The sequence below is a fragment of the Marmota monax genome, unplaced genomic scaffold, assembly GCF_021218885.2.
Source record: "Marmota monax isolate L192 unplaced genomic scaffold, Marmota_monax_Labrador192_F-V1.1 WCK01_AAM20220418_F8-fsc00061, whole genome shotgun sequence".
Taxonomy (NCBI): Eukaryota; Metazoa; Chordata; class Mammalia; order Rodentia; family Sciuridae; genus Marmota; species Marmota monax.
In genome coordinates, this window is record NW_026695230.1 from 12,570,949 (window position 1) to 12,588,209 (window position 17,261).

The following is a 17,261-nucleotide window of genomic DNA, read 5'->3' on the forward strand; positions in this document are numbered from 1 at the left end:
CGACGCTTTCTTTGAACAAACTGAGCCCCAGAGGCGTTCTCTAACTCTGGCCTGGAGACGCTGTCCGCTTTCTCTAACGGTGACATGCAGTCAAAGGGAAAATGTGGATTCAAAGGTCTGGGGTAACTCCTCGCCGCTGAACCCGAGCTGACGTCTGGGAAGGGTCGCACTCACTGTGCCTTTCCCCCAGCCCCGTCAGCCCCCAGAGTAAGCGTCCAGTCCGAGGCTGCAGCTCCTTCAATTGCGCTCACGCTCGGCGTCCCGCCCACCCTGGGCGGAGAGTCATTGTTCTCGCGAGATCGCGGCTAGCCTCGCCTCTTCAGATTGCGGGCTCTCGCGAGAAGCGGCTGAGGAGCCGGCCTGCAACCTGCCCGGCGGCTCTGGTAGGCGCAGCCCCCGGAGTGGCCGCCTCACAGCCAGCTCTGGAGGGATCCGGTTGAGGAGGAAGCGGAGGCGTTGCCGACCTCGGCCTTCGCCTTGATCCTCCGTGGACGCTCGACGGGGCCTACAGGTTCGGGGTGAATGGGCATAGCTGCGGAGCGCAGTGGGGGCGGCGTGGGAGGCTGGGCTTGGCGGGGGCGTAGGAGGAAAGGGGCGGAGGGCGAAATCTGGGCTGGAGAGCCGGGCTGCTGTGGCAGTGGTCTGGGTGGCCGGACACGGCGAGGGGAGCGTGGGTGGCGGTCTGGACTCGGGCCACTGGCACCCAGCTCCGAGGGGCAGAGTTGGGACTTGGGTTTCCTGGGGTGCTGCTGTTTGGTTGGCAGTCCGGAGGCCTTTCCCCCAGGGATGAAGGCTTCATCCCTCCTTCCCAGGGCAGAGTAACCCGGTGCCCCGCCCCTTTCCTGTCATCTCTGGGCTTAAGGCAGCGACATCCTGAGGAGGGCGCATCACAATAGGGTGGTGAGTTGTCCGTCTCCCTTTTAGGGGATAAGATGGTGGGCGGTCTCCCTTCAGGTGAACAAGGGTGAGACCCCAATAATTTTTTTTTGTGCTGTGACAGTATCGTGTATGGTAAAGCTTTGCTTTTTCAAAACTTGCATAGAAAAGGTTCTAATTCCTTCTTTCCTTCCTTCAGATGCAAGTGCCCTAACACGCCTTGTAATTGGGAATAGGGTTGAGGGAGGGAAGACCTCCCTTAGTATTTTGTTAGTGTGACTGGGCCAATGTGACCATCCCTGGACCGAACAAATTTTCCACTTCTCTTTTCTCTTATTTGGAGTCCATGATGAAAAGTCACTAGTCCAGACATGTTAGAGTTTCATTCGCTTGTTACTTTGTGCCCTTAGCAAATGAATTTATTTTATAAGTATATTTTGACTTCAGGAGTTTTCACGCTTTTTATTTAAATTAACAATCTGAATAAGGCAGCACAATGTTTATTGATTTTATTTGGACGTTGTTTCCCACTCCTGACCCGCTCACCTCTTCCCCTACCCCGACTGTGCAAATATGATAAAAAATGTTTTTAGAGAAGAGTTGAGGGATAAATTTAGAATGAAAGAGACTAGAAATTGTAGTAAAAGATATGACAAAGAATGGAAAGCACAAGGGCCAAGTTTTCATATTGGAAAGCCTATCCACGACCAACTGAAAGAACGAGACTGTGGTTATCATTTGAATATAAAGCAGAAAGCAATAAAAAATACTGGGGAAAGAATTTGATGATGAATTGAAACTGGTGTTTGAGGAGTTATTTTTGAAGGTGCCAATGTGTTTCAGAAATTTTTCTAATATTTTTCAAGAGTTTATGACTTAATAGCTGCTATTGTGCATAAGGAGAGAGAAAGGAGATTCTGAAGTATGGAGTGTGGTAAGGAACATGTTCAATCAGGAAGGCCTTCTAGTGTCTCAATAGTGTTTTTGAGTTCTTACACCATTTTTTCCCTCATTCCCCCAAATGCTTTCAGATGGGCTTTTAACCTGCTGTATGTTATTCTTCTACCAGTTTGAATTTTGTTCTATCTCATCCTTTCTTCTAAGCTGTGTGAAAATTTTAAGTTATTAACCATGAAATTATAAACAACAGTGGTTTGCTTTGTGATTTTTTACATTTAGGATACTTTGAAGTTTGGAAGCAAACTGGAATATATGCACTTTTCAAAAGAGATTATGGGTAACAAACTCACATGTCTTCTGGTAATAGTTATGTGATGAAAATGTGAAGTCCAATGGAGAGTTTATGCCTTGTCTAGGAGGGATGTCAAGTTTTCAGGTCCACTTGATTAGTTCTGTATGTGAATATGGGCCCAGTCTTCAGCCTTCTCAAGAGAATACAGGAAAATTCAATTTTTACATGCACTCTCTTGATTTTTAAAAATATTGATGGCTAATTAAAACAATTGAAAATAACTGCATGTGGCCCAATCATACCCACACTTGTTTATAGTTGTATTCTGTTCTCTAGGAGCTGTTTTATAGGTCAGAATTAATGTATTTTATAACTGAAAAAAAAAAGAGGTTTAAAGCAAGTAGTTCACGCTTTAAAATTTCAGTCTTTAGAAGGACTTAGGGAGGGAACATGTCAAATCTAATTGAAACCAGTAGATAGTTTTTTTTTTTTTTCATTTTTCTTTTATTAAACCCAGGGGTAATGATGTTGGCAAATGTGCCAACAAGAAGCCCTTTAGGGCTTTTTTAAGTTAAAAAAAAAGTGAAATTTCTTGACTTAAGAGAAAAAATTGTATGCTGAGGTTGCTAAGATCTACACATTTTGAGAGAGACTGTTCCTATAACTTTTATTACAGTATATTGTTATAATTTTCATGTTTTATTGTTCTCTCTCTCTCTCTTTCTTAGCCACCAAGCCACATCCCCAGCCCTTTTTATTTTTTGAGACAGGGTCTCTTTGAGTCGCTTAGGGCCTTATTAAGTTGCAGAGACTGGCTTTGAACTTGCAATTCTCCTGCCTCAGTCTCCCAAACCACTGGAATTATAGGTGTGAGCCACCATGCTCAGTTTACTATTGTTCTTAATCTCTCATTGTGTTTAATTTATAAATTAAACTTTATCATATTATGTATGTATAGGAAAAAATGTAGTTATATATAGGGTTTATTCTGTACTATATGTAGTTTCAGACATCCACTGGGGAACATGGAACTATACTTCGAGTCCAAGGAGGTACTACTATATTAACATTTTAACTGTAGAAATAACTGAAGGAAAGGCTGTCAGTATTTATGGCTTTTCCGGGTTCTAGCTATGCATGGTGGCACACACTTGTAATTCCAGTGATTTGGGAGGCTGAGGCAGGAAGATTATAAGTTTGAGGCTAGCCTCAGCAATTTAGCAAGGAAGGCCCCAAGCAACTTAATAAGAACCTGTCTCAAAATAAAAAGGGCTGGGGACATGGCTTAGTGGTTAAGTGCCCTTGAGTTTAATCCCCAGTGCCAAAAAGAAATAATAATAATATTTTTATTAATAATATAATTATTATTCAGAGTTCTGAGCAAAGTTTATATATAGGTATCTTGTAAGGAAATTGGTTGATTTAAAAACTCTTTTATGTACTTGCAACTAGTGTTTAAATTTAAATCTTGGAGTCTTTCTATAGTCCATTTCAGAATTTGAATGTTTATTATTGGCTGTGCCATTCTGTGTTGCTTTCCTAGACATTCACTTTTTAAAAAAATTTTCTAACTTATTCTTTTGTTTTTAAATATTTGCTTTTTAGTTGTAGTTGAACACAATACCTTTATTTTATTTATTTTTACTTGGTGCTGAGATTCGAACCCAGGGCCTCGCACATGCTAGGCGAGAGCTCTACCGCTGAACCACAACCCCAGCCCAAGACATTCACTTTTACTGGAAAAAATATTGATTCCCTGGCAGATGGGGAGAGGGGGCGTTTTCAAAGGGTATGAGGAAAGTGTGTTGTAAAGCAGGCACTCTTATGTCTCTTTCGTACCTTTCCATTGCAAGATTGATTTTGATTAATTAGTTTTTCTTATAAGAATAGGTACTTTGATTACTTTGTGCCTTACGCATTGTAGAGCTTAGTAACCTTGTGGATTAAAACTCATTTACCCATTAATGAGAAGTACTTTAATCTGATTCATACCTAGTTGGGTAGGGGGAGTGGGAGCTTTAGATGTCAGGTCTAAGTATGAGGTGGATCTTAGATATTTGGAGAGCAAAGTGAGAGTCCTCACTGGAGAGTAAGGTAAGAGAAAGCTAAGTGAGGGGACAGAGTTTTGAAAATGAAGACAAAATGGTTAAGAACCCTTTTTTTCTATTGTTCAGTTTTACAAAGAGTACTGCTTTTTACAACTAAATTTGTAATAACTTATGCAAAGACTACATGGAATTTGGTTTTTAATCAGAACTGCTTAGGGAGTTTGCAGACTTGATTTTCTTCAATTTAGTCCTGTCTTCACACATCAAGCTCCAATCTCTGTCTATCTGGAATAGAATGCGAAAGAGTAGGAGATATTTATTATGTTTGTGAGGTGTTATTGTCTGAGAGTTTTACCATTTCTGAGTTGTTGTTTTTTTTATTTGTGAAAATTGTGGTTGTTGGAGGGAGCATTGTTTTCCTTTCCCCATGTTTCTACTGTGAGTCATAAAGTAGGAAATTTTCTCTTGGAAATAGTCCTGTCCCCCTCCCCTCTATGCTCCAAAAAGCCTCTGAAATTCTTTCCGAAATGAGCATTTGAAGAAGCTAGGAGAAAGGTGCCCTCTGGTTGGTTTTGAAACTCCGAATTTTTAGGATTTACATTTTCTGTTCATGTGTATGGTAGGTTCATCTGAGCAGAGTGGACCTCTGTGAGGGAGGAGGAAATGGAATACCTATGATTCTGAGTAAATTTAATTTATAGTTGAAGGAATAAGAAACTTTTCTGGCCATTAGTTTCATATATATATATTTTATCTAACTTCTTTATTTAGTTTCTTTGGTCCTGAACTAAAACTAAGGGGTGGGAGGGAGAGGTAGTTGCAGATGTTTATTAATAGAGGAAGAATTGCAGTTGAGCGTACCTAATTTGAAAATCCAGAGTCCTACATCTCCAAAATCTGAATGCTTTGAGCAGTAACGTGATGCCACAAGTCTGATTGTTAAATGTAAACAGAAATATTAAATATTGCATGAAATATTAAAATACTGTATAAAATTACCTTCAGCCCATATATAAGGTGTTTATGTATTTTGTGTTTAGACTTGGATAGTCCCAAGATATTACATATTATGTGTGTGTGTGTGTGTTTGTGTATATATGTGTATGTATGTGTGTATGTATGTACGTACACACCCACACACACACATACACACACACACAGATTCCAAAATTAGCCCCCTTCCCCCCCAATTTAAAATCTGTATCAATTCTGGTTGCAAGCATTTCCGGGAAATTCTATATTAGAATTTTTTTTAATCTCTTTATTAAAATCTTTACTAGGGTTCAGGCTACAAGTACAGGATTCATTTCCCTTAATATGGCCTACTCAGGTTTGTTTGGGGATCCTTGAAACTGACACACCTACCTTACTAAGAAGATAGTAAAGAAGAACTTAGAGATGGAAGGTGAACAATTAGAATTCAAAGAGATGCTCACTGGGAGAGGATGAAGAGGTTGATAAATGTTAAATATAGGGAATGGGAATATAATAAATTGAGCACAATTTTCACAGCATTTTGTACTTCAGATTTTTGGATTATGGATGCTTAACAGAGTCAGTACAAATATTTCAAAATCTGAAAAACTCAAATCTGAAACATATCTGTTTGCAAGCATTTTGGATAAAAGATATTTAGCCTGTACTTGAAATAGAACATAAAGAGGAAGGATTTTACACTAAATATGAAACCTTATGTCATAGATTGCTGGGTTGTAAGGTATCTTTGCTGATAAAAATATCTTTCTTCACCTGATTAGTAGTTTAATTATATTATTTAGTTAAAGGTGTAAGGTCTCTCATTATATGGCATAATCATCCCTGGTTATCTGAGGATTGGTGCTTTGGACCCTGTCCCCCTTCCCTCATATAAAATCCTCATATGGTCAAGTTCCTTTTATAAAATGGAATAATATTTGCATATAACGTACTATAGTAAATTCTCCCATATTCTTTAAATTGTCTCTAGATTACTCATAATAATTAATATAATATAAATGCTGCAACAAATAGTTGCTGTACTGTATTGTTTTGGGAATAATGATCCAAAAAAGTCTGTATGTGATTCTTGGTTGAATCCGTGAATGTGGAACAGAGAATACAGATAGTTGAGCACTTATTTTCATTTTTGTAGTTTAAATGAGTAATCTATTAGAATTTTTGGTCACAAACTGAAGTTAATATTTAGTGTTTAGCTGGGATGAGTCTATTATGATACTCACTGATTGAAGTTCTACTTGATTACAAACTATGAATAATACTTTTCTGAGGTCATTTTAAGTTGCAATCATATTTTTCTGCTTGGAATACCTTATTTGGGATAATTTTGGTCTGAGTTTAAAGACAACTGTTAGCTCTATGACCGAAAAGTTACTTAGCCTCTCTGACCCTTTTGTTTCCTCTAACACAACATAGAACATAATTGCCAGGAATTTAAGGATGAAATGAAATAAAGCATATAAAATTCTATGTAAATAGTAAAATGATGTATGAATTTAAGTTGTTAGCATTTTGCTTTGTGTTTATGCCCAGAAAATAATATCCTGGAATTATTGCCTCCTTTTTCCCACCCTTTCTACCCTTAGTGATCTATCAATTTACAAATTATTCACATTTGCCTGTCTCATTTGGAGAGGAAAAATTCAAATGATTATTTACAGCATTGCCAGTATGATTCTTCCACTGGAAATTAAACGATTTTTATTTTCTCTTTATTTTAGTAAGCATTGAACAATGGGAAGCTCTTTTTCTTACTTTGTACATTGGTGTTCACTGACTGATAATTTAGTATTGTACCTAATTTGAATGCCAGGTAGAAAAATGGACACAAGGAAAGAGAAAATAGATCTTTGATTATTTTTTTTTTTTAAATTCTTCTGAATGCCTATATATCTCACATTTCTTTTTTCTTTCTTTTTTTTTTTTTTTAAATATTTATTTATTTTAGTTCTCGGCAGACACAACATCTTTGTATGTGGTGCTGAGGATCGAACCCGGGCCGCACGCATGCCAGGCGAGCGTGCTACCACTTGAGCCACATCCCCAGCCCTAGATCTTTGATTATTATTGCTTATAGCAAATGAGTAAAAACTTATTGTGAGTTTTCTGGTTTAACTACATTAAATATCAGCTTAAAAATAAATTTTAGGGCTGGGGATGTGGCTCAAGCGGTAGCGCGCTCGCGTGGCATGCGTGCGGCCCGGGTTCGATCCTCAGCACCACATACAAACAAAGATGTTGTGTCCGCCAAAAACTAAAAAGTAAATATTAAAAAAAAAAAAAATTCTCTCTCTTCCTCTTAAAAAAAAAAAAAAATTAAAGCTCAGTTACCTAAGAAAGAATCTCAGCTACAAAATTGTGCAACAAACATTTTTATGATTTTCTTATTTTTAGAGGCATACACAAAATGCTGCATTATTTTAAAGGTAATTATTTCATTTTGGGCAGTTTGTTTTATACACTCTGGGCTTGAATTTTATTTTTCTCACATCTGGAAAGCAAGCAATGCAATCTGCTCCTTTCAGCTCTTCATTTATTCATTTAAAGGATTTTTTATTGTTTGTTTATTTCGCAGTGGCAGGGATCAAACCCAGGGCCTTCCACATGCTAGGCAGTTGCTCTACCACTTGTGCTATATATACCCCCAACCCATGTAGTTTTCTTAAAAAAAAAAATTATGAAATTCCCATAAATTGTTAACTGAGATGTTCTTGTTTCCTTATTGTTGAATTTTCGAAATTGCTTAAGTCTTTCCTATAAAGGAGAATATTTAGTTATTAGAGACTAGTGGGAATATTAATACTGAAAGTACTTTAAAATTATTAATGCTCTCCATTTTTGGAAGAGAAAAGTGAAACATAGGTCAAGCCCTTTTAACTGATTTTGATAAAAAGGTTGTAGGTAATAAATACTGTTATTAGGAAAGTTGAGACTAGAATAGAGATCTACAAGTCTTCTGAGTGTTTTATTCCATTGCTTTCTCTAGTGGGTTGCATGCACTTCTCTCTAGGGATGTTATGAAAAACTTGTTCATTATGCTATAGGGTGAATAAAACAATAGAACTTAATCTTTAGTTTTTATTTCTCTTTTCATTTCCATTTTTTTGTATATATTATATACATAATACTGGTCTGATAGTACATATGAATTATTTGTAAATATATGTAGCTCTTTGTGTTAGTCAAGCTCACAACATTAAGAAAGAGAACAGTTGCCATATTTTAGAAGAAAAATGCTGTGGCATTGCTAATCATCTTTGCTTCCATAGTGAATAATATTATGGTAACATTTAACAGTAGCCTTAAACATTTGTTAACCTTGAAAATTTTTTATGATGAGTACTTTGTAAAATATCTTATGAAATTACATTTCTTTGGAGTGATTTCTTTGTGATTATCAAAGTATTAGATGCAATTTGGAACATTAAGCAAAGGGCAAAGAAGAAAATGGCATGATAATCCAAGTCAATGACAGTTACTTTCAGTTATACTACATACACACACTTATATCACACACACTCAAAATTAGGATTTTTCTTGTATGTAATCACTTAAAATATTTATTTTAAGAAATAAAAGGAAATTCAAAGAAACACATAACTATATTTAAAAGTTAACATTTTGTTAAACATGTCAATTTATTTATTGTATAACCTATGTTCTTTTTTTAAGCATTTATTGGTAATAATTTTCCACGTTATATTCTTCAACACTATGAGAATGTACTGTATTGTAATCAGTTCCCTGCTTTTGGAAATTAGTCTCTCTTACCCTCTTTTATCATAAATTCTTTGATAAATGTATTTCTTAGGTTAAAAATTTAAAAGTAGGGGCTGGGGATGTGGCTCAAGGGGTAGTGCGCTCGCCTGGCGTGCAAGCGGCCCGGGTTTGATCCTCAGCACCACATACAAACAAAGATGTTGTGTCCGCCGAAAATTAAAAAAATAAATAAATATTAAAAAAAAAAAAAAAAAAAAAATTTAAAAGTAGGAGTTCTGGTGTCAAGGTATATACTTTGAAAATCAATTTATACTCCCATGAACTTGAGTGACAGTTTCCCCAATACTTTAACCCTTGCCTAGTTATCATTAAAACAAACCTTTGATTGGTTAAACATCTGATTTAACGTGGTTTTCTTATTATGAATGAGTTGAAATCTTTCTTTCTTTCTCTTTTTCTTTTCTTTTTTTTTTTTTTTTTGTGGTACTGGTGATTGAATCCAGGGCCTTGTCCATGCAAGGCAAGCACTCTGCCAGCTGAGCTATATCTCCAGCCCTATTTCTTCTTTTTAATCATTAGTATTCTTTTTGTAAATTGCAAGTTCATGAAACTTTGTCCATTTTTCCTTTACAGTATTCAGATTTTAAAGTATAGATTTATAAACATTTCTCTAGTTTGTCATCTTTTACTTTTAAATTCTTATGTGATATAATCTGATACTTTTTGAAAGCTATTCTGTAGTTCTGATTCTAATCCCTGATGTTTTCCCTCATCTTTATTGAAAATGATGGCATAAAATGATTGATTGCACATTCCCATGTCAGTCTTTGGCTTTAAGGTGTTTTTATTCTTATTTTTGGCTTAGCAATTCTTTCTCTATTCTGAGAATCAGTTAATTATATAGATTATTTTCCTATATATTTTCTTCTTGACTTTTTATGGGTTTTTTTGTTATACTTGAACTCTTTAGCAGTTTGGAATTTGTGGAGGATATGATGTGAGGAAGGAAAGGATCTTCTGCTCAAATAGTTAACCAATTGAAATTTTAGAATTCATTTTCTGGGTGTGACATTTTTATGGGTTGTGTATTAAATTTGAGAGACAATTTGGTGTGATAATTGGCTATGTGGTATTAAAGCAAGTTATTTTAATAAGCCTTAATTAAAGAATATTTCAATATAAGGAAATAACTTTATTTAATTAAAATGGAATACTGCCTGGAATACTAAGTCACAAAGATATCTAGAATATCTCATTGTGAACTAGTATTTTGTCTCAGAGCAAATTTTAGGTTTCTTAAAATGAAACATTTGGAGGAAAAGAACTTCTTTGGTGGAGGAAGTTCTGCTTCTAATTGTGCTGATAAATATGGTAGCTACCAGCCACTTGTGGCTATTTAAATTAATTAAAAAGGAAAATTGAAAATTCAGTTCTTCACTGGTAGTACACATATTGCGTGTGCATAATATTAAACTACATGTGACTAGAAGCTACTCTTTTGGATAATGCAGATATAGGACATTTCCATTATCATGTAGAGTTCTATGGGATAGCATACAATCTGGAAATTGAATCATATTTAGAGCTTTTTATAGCCTGTTGAGTTGACGGCAGATAAACAGTTAAGCAAAAAATCTGAAAGAAATACAAGGTAAGGGAAATAATAAATTGGTCAAAATGGAGCATCATAATAAAGATTATATGTAGAAAAAATACATAACTTACAAAAAATTGTCATGTAGAAAAAAAAGAAAATTTTAAGGATTTTAACATTTAAAAATATCTGAGTGTGCCTTTTTAAAGAGTGTTGCCTTCTTAGGAGCTGAATGTAATCCTCTTTAATTAGGCACTTCAGCAGCTTACAGCTTTGCCTATGTTAAATAATATGTCAAGGTGATTTGCTTCAGTTAAGGCGTTTCAGATTTTGAAGGCAAAACTGTTTGGTTATAGTAGAAAAGGAAAAATAGAGCAGAAAGCAAAATGATAATAAATCTTTTAGACTACTAAAAATCATATAGCTTTTAATAAGTTTTTAAGAATTAGGACTCTTAACAGTAGCTAGTTGTTTAAAATGCTAATCATGTAATGTAGGTATTTCATAAATGCTTAAGATTTAAAAAGAGTTTCAAACTTCAAACATTTTTTCTTTTTCCCTTAGTACTGTGAAAGGAACCCAGGGTCTCACCCATGTTATACAGGTGTTCTTCCACTGGACTACACCACCACTCTTTTATTTATTGGGTTGTTTGAGATGAGAAAAGAAAAAAAAAACATATTAATACCTTAAGAAGTCAACAAAATTTGAACAGAAATTACATAAAAGTATTATTTTCACTGTAACAGATCAGAAAAGTATAAACCTTGACAGTTGAAAGGGTTTCTGTGTGAAGCAACCAAGCATTTTGAGGATTAGTTTGGGAAAATTTAGGACTCATTTGGTAATCTTAAAAAAATGTTTCCAGGGATGTTATACTTTCCCTCCTTTTTTTCTACTTTTTAAATAAATATATGTCCTGAGAGCAATTTAGAAATTGAATTATAATTTGTGATCATTTGAGAGTAAGATGATTGGTGCTTTATGCCTTGACTAAAACTTGGGTATAGTTATATAATATTCTTTTTTTATTTTTTATTTTTATTTTTGGTACCAGGGATTGGACCCTGGGGGTACTTAACTACTGAGCACATCCCCAGCCCTTTTTATTTTTTATTTTGAGACAGGGTCTCACTAAGTTGCTTAGGCCTGGCTAAGTTTCTGAGCCTAGCTTTGAACTTGCAATCCTCCTACCTCGGGCTCTAGAGCTGCTGGGATTACAGGTGTGTGCCACCACACCCAGCTAAGATAATATTCTTTTGAGAGAAGCAACTGGAAACTAAAACCTGCTTATAAATCTTCCTACTTTATATTTTCTCTGGATTGTTGGATTATATTACATGAAATGCTCCCCAGTTTCTTTAGTCTTAGTTAAAACATTTTATAAGATTTATATACAAGTTATATTAAGGTATGGGAACATAAACATGAGTTATATTTTGTTCTTGTCCTCAGAATCTTATAGTATAATGGGGAACACATGGAATAAACATTTTGCCAGTGCATACATATTGGCCATATGTAAGCAGTAAAAAATAATACCCCAAAACTATACTTAAGCAGTAAAATTTAACAAGAAGGAAATTTCTTTAGTAGAGCAAGTCCATATATTTTCTTACAGTGTCCCCCAATATCATAAAAACAATATGTAAAAAATTCTAATAGTATAAAAGGAAAAACAATGAAAAGTAAATTCCCCTTTTATTTTAGTGTTTCCTCAGAGGCAACTAGTCATTTTTATGTGGTATTTCTAGACATTATCTTAAATCTGGATTATTTCATTTACCCAGTACTTTTAAGATACATTGATTCGTGTTGTGTGTCTCAGTAGTGATTCAAAGTATTTAGATATTGTGTCATTAGATATCCCACCTGTCTCTGCAGCAATGTTCATTTTTCTTCTCTATCTGCTATTATGACCATATAGTTTTTCATTTATTGTTCTTTGTAGCTAAAGCTGAAATTTTGTTTTTTTGAGAATTTTTTTTAGTATTTTTTTTTTTAGTTTTCAGCGGACACAACATCTTTGTATGTGGTGCTGTGGATTGAACCCGGGCTGCATGCATGCCGGGCTGCATGCATGCCAGGCGAGTGCGGTACCACTTGAGCCACATCCCCAGCCCCAAAGCTGAATTTTTTTGACAGTTTTTACTTTTCTATTGAGAATCCTTTGTTATTCAAGATTGTTTTCTTCTTGTAGAACTTTAATTGTTTAATATTTGTTTGAACATAATTATAATGAAATGTTTAAATATATTTATAATGAGTGTTTTGAAGTCTTTGCTAAATCCAACATCTGGGCTTAGTTGGAGTCAGTTTTTATTGATTACCTTTTACTGTCTCTTTTCTTTGCATGTCTCATAATTTTTTGTTGAAACCTGGGCATTGTAGTGTTCTTATGTGGATTTCTTTCTAGTGACTGCTGATTTGCCTCCTGATAATCATGAAGGACAAAAACTTCACATAGGTGAAGTAACCAACCATCTTTGCCTGTACTCAAATTGCAAACTTGTTTCTCTTGCAGTTATAGCAGTTCTATCTGTGCTCATTTTTTCCTTCTTTCAGCTACTTATTAGCTTGGTCTCCTGGGGGACAGGGTAGAGGAGAGTCCCTCTAACACCTATGTAACTTGGTGGTCAGCCAAGAATCTAAACAGAGATTTTACTCAAGATTTTGGAATTTACCCTCTCTGTTGGTTCTTTATTTCTGGGAATTCTTTCCTTATTTCTAGCTTGTCGGCTTGTGGTGGTCTCTGTTCTCAGATACCAGTAAGGACTTCACTTTTCTGATGCTTGAATTTTATGTGTTTGGGTAATACACACAGTTAAAAAACATATCAAACTCCGATTTCATATCACCAGTGTTTAAGGGTATAATCTATGGTCTCTGGTTTTGTTTTTGCAGGCTACCTGCGGTCTCCCCTGCATGCATGTGTAATCATTTGTTGTCTAGGGATTTAAGCAGAGTTTATGCTCAGAATTTGTGTCTCACCTCTCTATGGTTCTTTCATTTCCAGTATGTCTGTCTTAAATTTCCATCTGTACTTCTAGCCCTGAAGTTTTCTTTACTACTTTGATCTTGTATGACTCACTGGTTTCCTTCATCATATTTTGAGGGATAGGGAACACAGCAAAAAAATTTGGAACTGAACTTGCGATTCTGTCCCTGAAGTTGTAGTTTTTCAGGAGTAAATTCTTTCACTGTTTGGCCAGTGTCTCTAAATAACTTTAAAACATTTTTAAAAAAAAATTTAAATAGTTGTTTTTTTTGCAATTAAGCTTGCATGATCAGTTTACCTGATTGCATTTGCAGGAGGTTGTTCTTTTACATCCCTTTGATTTCCATTTCTTTTAAAAATTGTTTCTACGTGGTGGTTTTTGTCCTTCAGGATTATTTGTATAGTGTTCAGTCCCCCAAATTCTTCCAGTTCTTAATGCTTCTGAAAATGAGTGTTCAGTTTCTTATCTATTTATGGATTTATGTCACACTTCATGGGAAAATTTAAAATGGGTTAAGTATCATGAGGAAATTATAAATATTTTCTAGAAATGTTTCAGGCTTTCATGGTGGTTATATCTATTTTCTGGCTTTCTGTGTAGTATCATCCCTCTTGCATTCCTAAGGGTCGAGGCTCATCAAATGATTTTCAGTTTCTGGTCTTTCGGTATTTTATCTAGATCCATATGAAGGTTTGCTATATAGGTAGAATTAACTGTGTGAACATTCATGTGTTCATTCTGTTGTCTGCCAGTCTTAAGTACTTCATTTACTCTATGGGGTTCTCTCTCCTCCTTTTGGTTCTTTTTCTATATAAGGAAGGTTAACTTAGGACATTTATCCCTCTCAGTTGTCTTGGTTTAGCTTCTCCATAGCTCTACTACCCACACTAATGGATATTTGGCTTTCTGTTTAGCTTATGACAGTTTTTGGGTCTGAACTCTTTGTCTCTTATTACCATCGGGTCTTTCTCTCCAGTTACCACACTTGAATTATTTTCTAATCATTTCATGTTAATAGACATGCTCTTGTGTAATGACAGTAGATCAAGGTCTCAATGGGATGGACAATGCCACATGATGGCTTAGTTTAAAAAAGAAATCTGTTGGTAATGAGGAACAAAAATATGAGTTTCTTTTTACTTGGCTTGGTTACATTGGGAAGAATGTGGACTTTTGTTAAAATAGGATATAAATCTTAACTCCACTATTTGTTCATATATGAAACAGGAGACTAATATAGGGTTGTTTTAAGCTTTAAAATATATGTATATAAACTTCTTAGCTCATTGATACCTAGTATGAACAGAATGAATTGTTTCCTTATGTCAACATAAGGGGATCCAAAGAGGTCTCTCCAGAGGCAGAAGAGATCTTGTGTACTTACTTGAACATTCCAGCTCCTGACATATTACATAAGGAAGTCAAGGACGCCTTAGGTACGAGTAGCAGGGTAAGAGATTTATTATAAAGGGATAGCACACATTTGAGAATGTAATATGGGCGATTACTGAGAAAGTATGTTGTGTTGCTTTAGTTTGGAGTTCTTATATTTATAGAGTAGCTAAGGGGCTGAACTAGAACCGAAGTCAGGGTGGGGTTACCCAGTTTGTGCCATTTTTCTTTGTACTTCACCCTTCCCTTGCATGTTTTAATCCTGCTACTTAGTTCCTCCAGATGCCTTGTAGTTATCTTGTTTTGTTCTTTTTTTCATCAGTAGGCAAGCTACTGTCTAGGAAGAAGTCTGAGTTGCTTACAAGTTGTTTTGTATTACAGTGGTTCAAGGGCGGTTCCCCTTTTGAGATTCATTGCTCTCTGTGTTCCTAAATTCCTGTCTCATATTGTTAGTTTAAAAAAAAAAAAAAGATCCTTCTATAGATCATTGTCATTAATAATATCTGTAAATAGTGTCCCAGGGAATACTTATGTTACCTTTGTTTTAAAGATTTTTATAACTCCTGCCCCTCCTTGTTGAGATAGTAATATCCAAGATAAGGGAAAGTAATTGAATCACCTTTTCTCAGTTAACTTTTGGTAATCTGGAGTAACACATGTCCCTAATCAACAAGCCCAGTTTTTTCAGCTTCTGTACAGGTGATTTCTGCATGATTTTCATTGTCTCTAAAAATAAAATGAACAGTGACATTCTTTCTAGAGATGTTGTTTCCAGTAGTCCAGCATTTTTTTTTTTTTTTTTTTTGATGATAAAAGAGCCAAAGAGCATATTTTAGTTTGCCTAATATGTCATGGACCTTAGGCGTTCAAGTGCCATATTTCGAAGGAACATTTTATGTTAAGGAGTTTAGGTATAGGAAATGGAGAGTCATTAAGAATTTTTAGACAGAAAGAAAATCTGGATTACAGTGGAGCAAATGTGCAACTGAATGGTGGTAAGGAAGTTGGCCAAGAGGTTTATTGATAGATGGCAGAGGTTTAAATGAAGTCAGCAGCAGACTTATGAATGAAAGGGAGAAGAGAGTCAAAAAAGAAATTTTTTAAAAGTAGACTTGAGGTAGGGAAATAAGAAGTCAGGGATGATTTCAAAGTTTCAAACTTAGTGAGTAGAGCTGACTCCAGCTGATGTGGGAGGCCAAAACAACAAGACTGGTTTTGCAATTTGGGAAGCCTGTTGAAGAATTCAGATGGTGATAATGGAAATAGAGATTGTGAAAATAGAGATGTGAAAACTAATTCTGATGTTCTTGAGGGTTTTATCTTCATTTTTTGGTCTTTTGATTCCTTGGACCCAAGCAACCACTGAGGAAGATAAAATCCTAAAGAATACCAAGACTTAATGGGGAGAAATGGTAGGTTAACAGTGCAAAGACTTGAGTAAAGGGGCTGTAGGTAGATGAGAGACTCAAGAGCAGGTCATGAGAAGTTCATTTTTCTCTTACTTGAATGAGGTTTTTGTTTGTTTTTTGAGAAATAATGTCTGACAGCATATTGCAGATGGCTTGGCGTATTGTAATAGATGCTCCGTAAGTGCTTGAATGAGTGAATGAATGAAGTCAGACAAATATAAGTCACAGAGTATGGCACAAAATAGTATATATTGTATATCAGTTACCTTTTAACCATTTAGTTTTATCTTTAGGTTAGTTATAAAATTTAAGAATACACTAACGTGTAGACACATGCATGTTTTTTTGGGATATCTCAACTTGAATTTCACTTTTTAGTCTGCTTATACTCCCATAATTATTGGGTGTGAGGGGTGGGAGAAATCTTTCACCTGATAATAAATACTTCAGGGTTTTTGTTTTTTTTTTGACAAATCAAATGTGAATATGCTTTTTTTATTGACTTTTTTAAAGCCTTTATCTGAACATTAAACATTTTTTTTCTTTTTGCTTGCTCACTACTTTCAATAAATATATGCTCACTATTTTCAGTAGGATCAAATTAGGAAAACTTTGGCATTTCCCTTATGTTTTGTGTGTTACAGTGGATCTGAATCTACCTTATTCCTTGCCTATTTGCCACTGCCTCTCATGATTTGGGATTGTTCTCTCAGTGGGCATTTGTTGCCATCCTAGTCAGAGGAATGTCTCTGATAGTTAAGTGTAAGGAAGAGAAAAAATGGTCTTGTATGCTGGTGAGGATGCAGAGGGAAAAATGCTTTTTAAAGAATGAAATGTTAATCCCTGAAATAATTTATTGGAAGACCTGTAAAGTCAGGAGAAAAATGTTCTAAATCTCATTCTACAGAACATGCTAAATCTCTTCATCTTACTTATCCCTCCTTATTGATTTTTTTCCTACTATTCTTTATACCTTTTGTGTTTCTATTGATGATCACTTTTTCCCTTTATTTCTCTGATTTGTTCTCTTTTTCT

At 35.3% G+C, this 17,261-nt stretch overlaps 1 protein-coding gene across 6 annotated transcripts in view; it reads left to right on the forward strand.

Moving 5' to 3' along the window:
• The first annotated feature begins 371 nt into the window (after positions 1-371).
• Btbd10 (BTB domain containing 10) overlaps positions 372-17,261 on the forward strand; it is a 58,567-nt gene continuing 41,677 nt past the window's right edge. For 2 of the 6 annotated variants that reach the window (XM_046438030.2, XM_046438033.2), the window contains exons 1-2: positions 372-511; positions 818-900. The gene's annotated coding sequence lies outside the window, so the exon portion shown is untranslated. Of the gene's footprint in view, positions 512-812; positions 901-17,261 lie in introns of all 6 variants that reach the window. The other 4 variants (XM_046438028.2, XM_046438031.2, XM_046438032.2 and 1 more) reach the window with 3 other exon arrangements.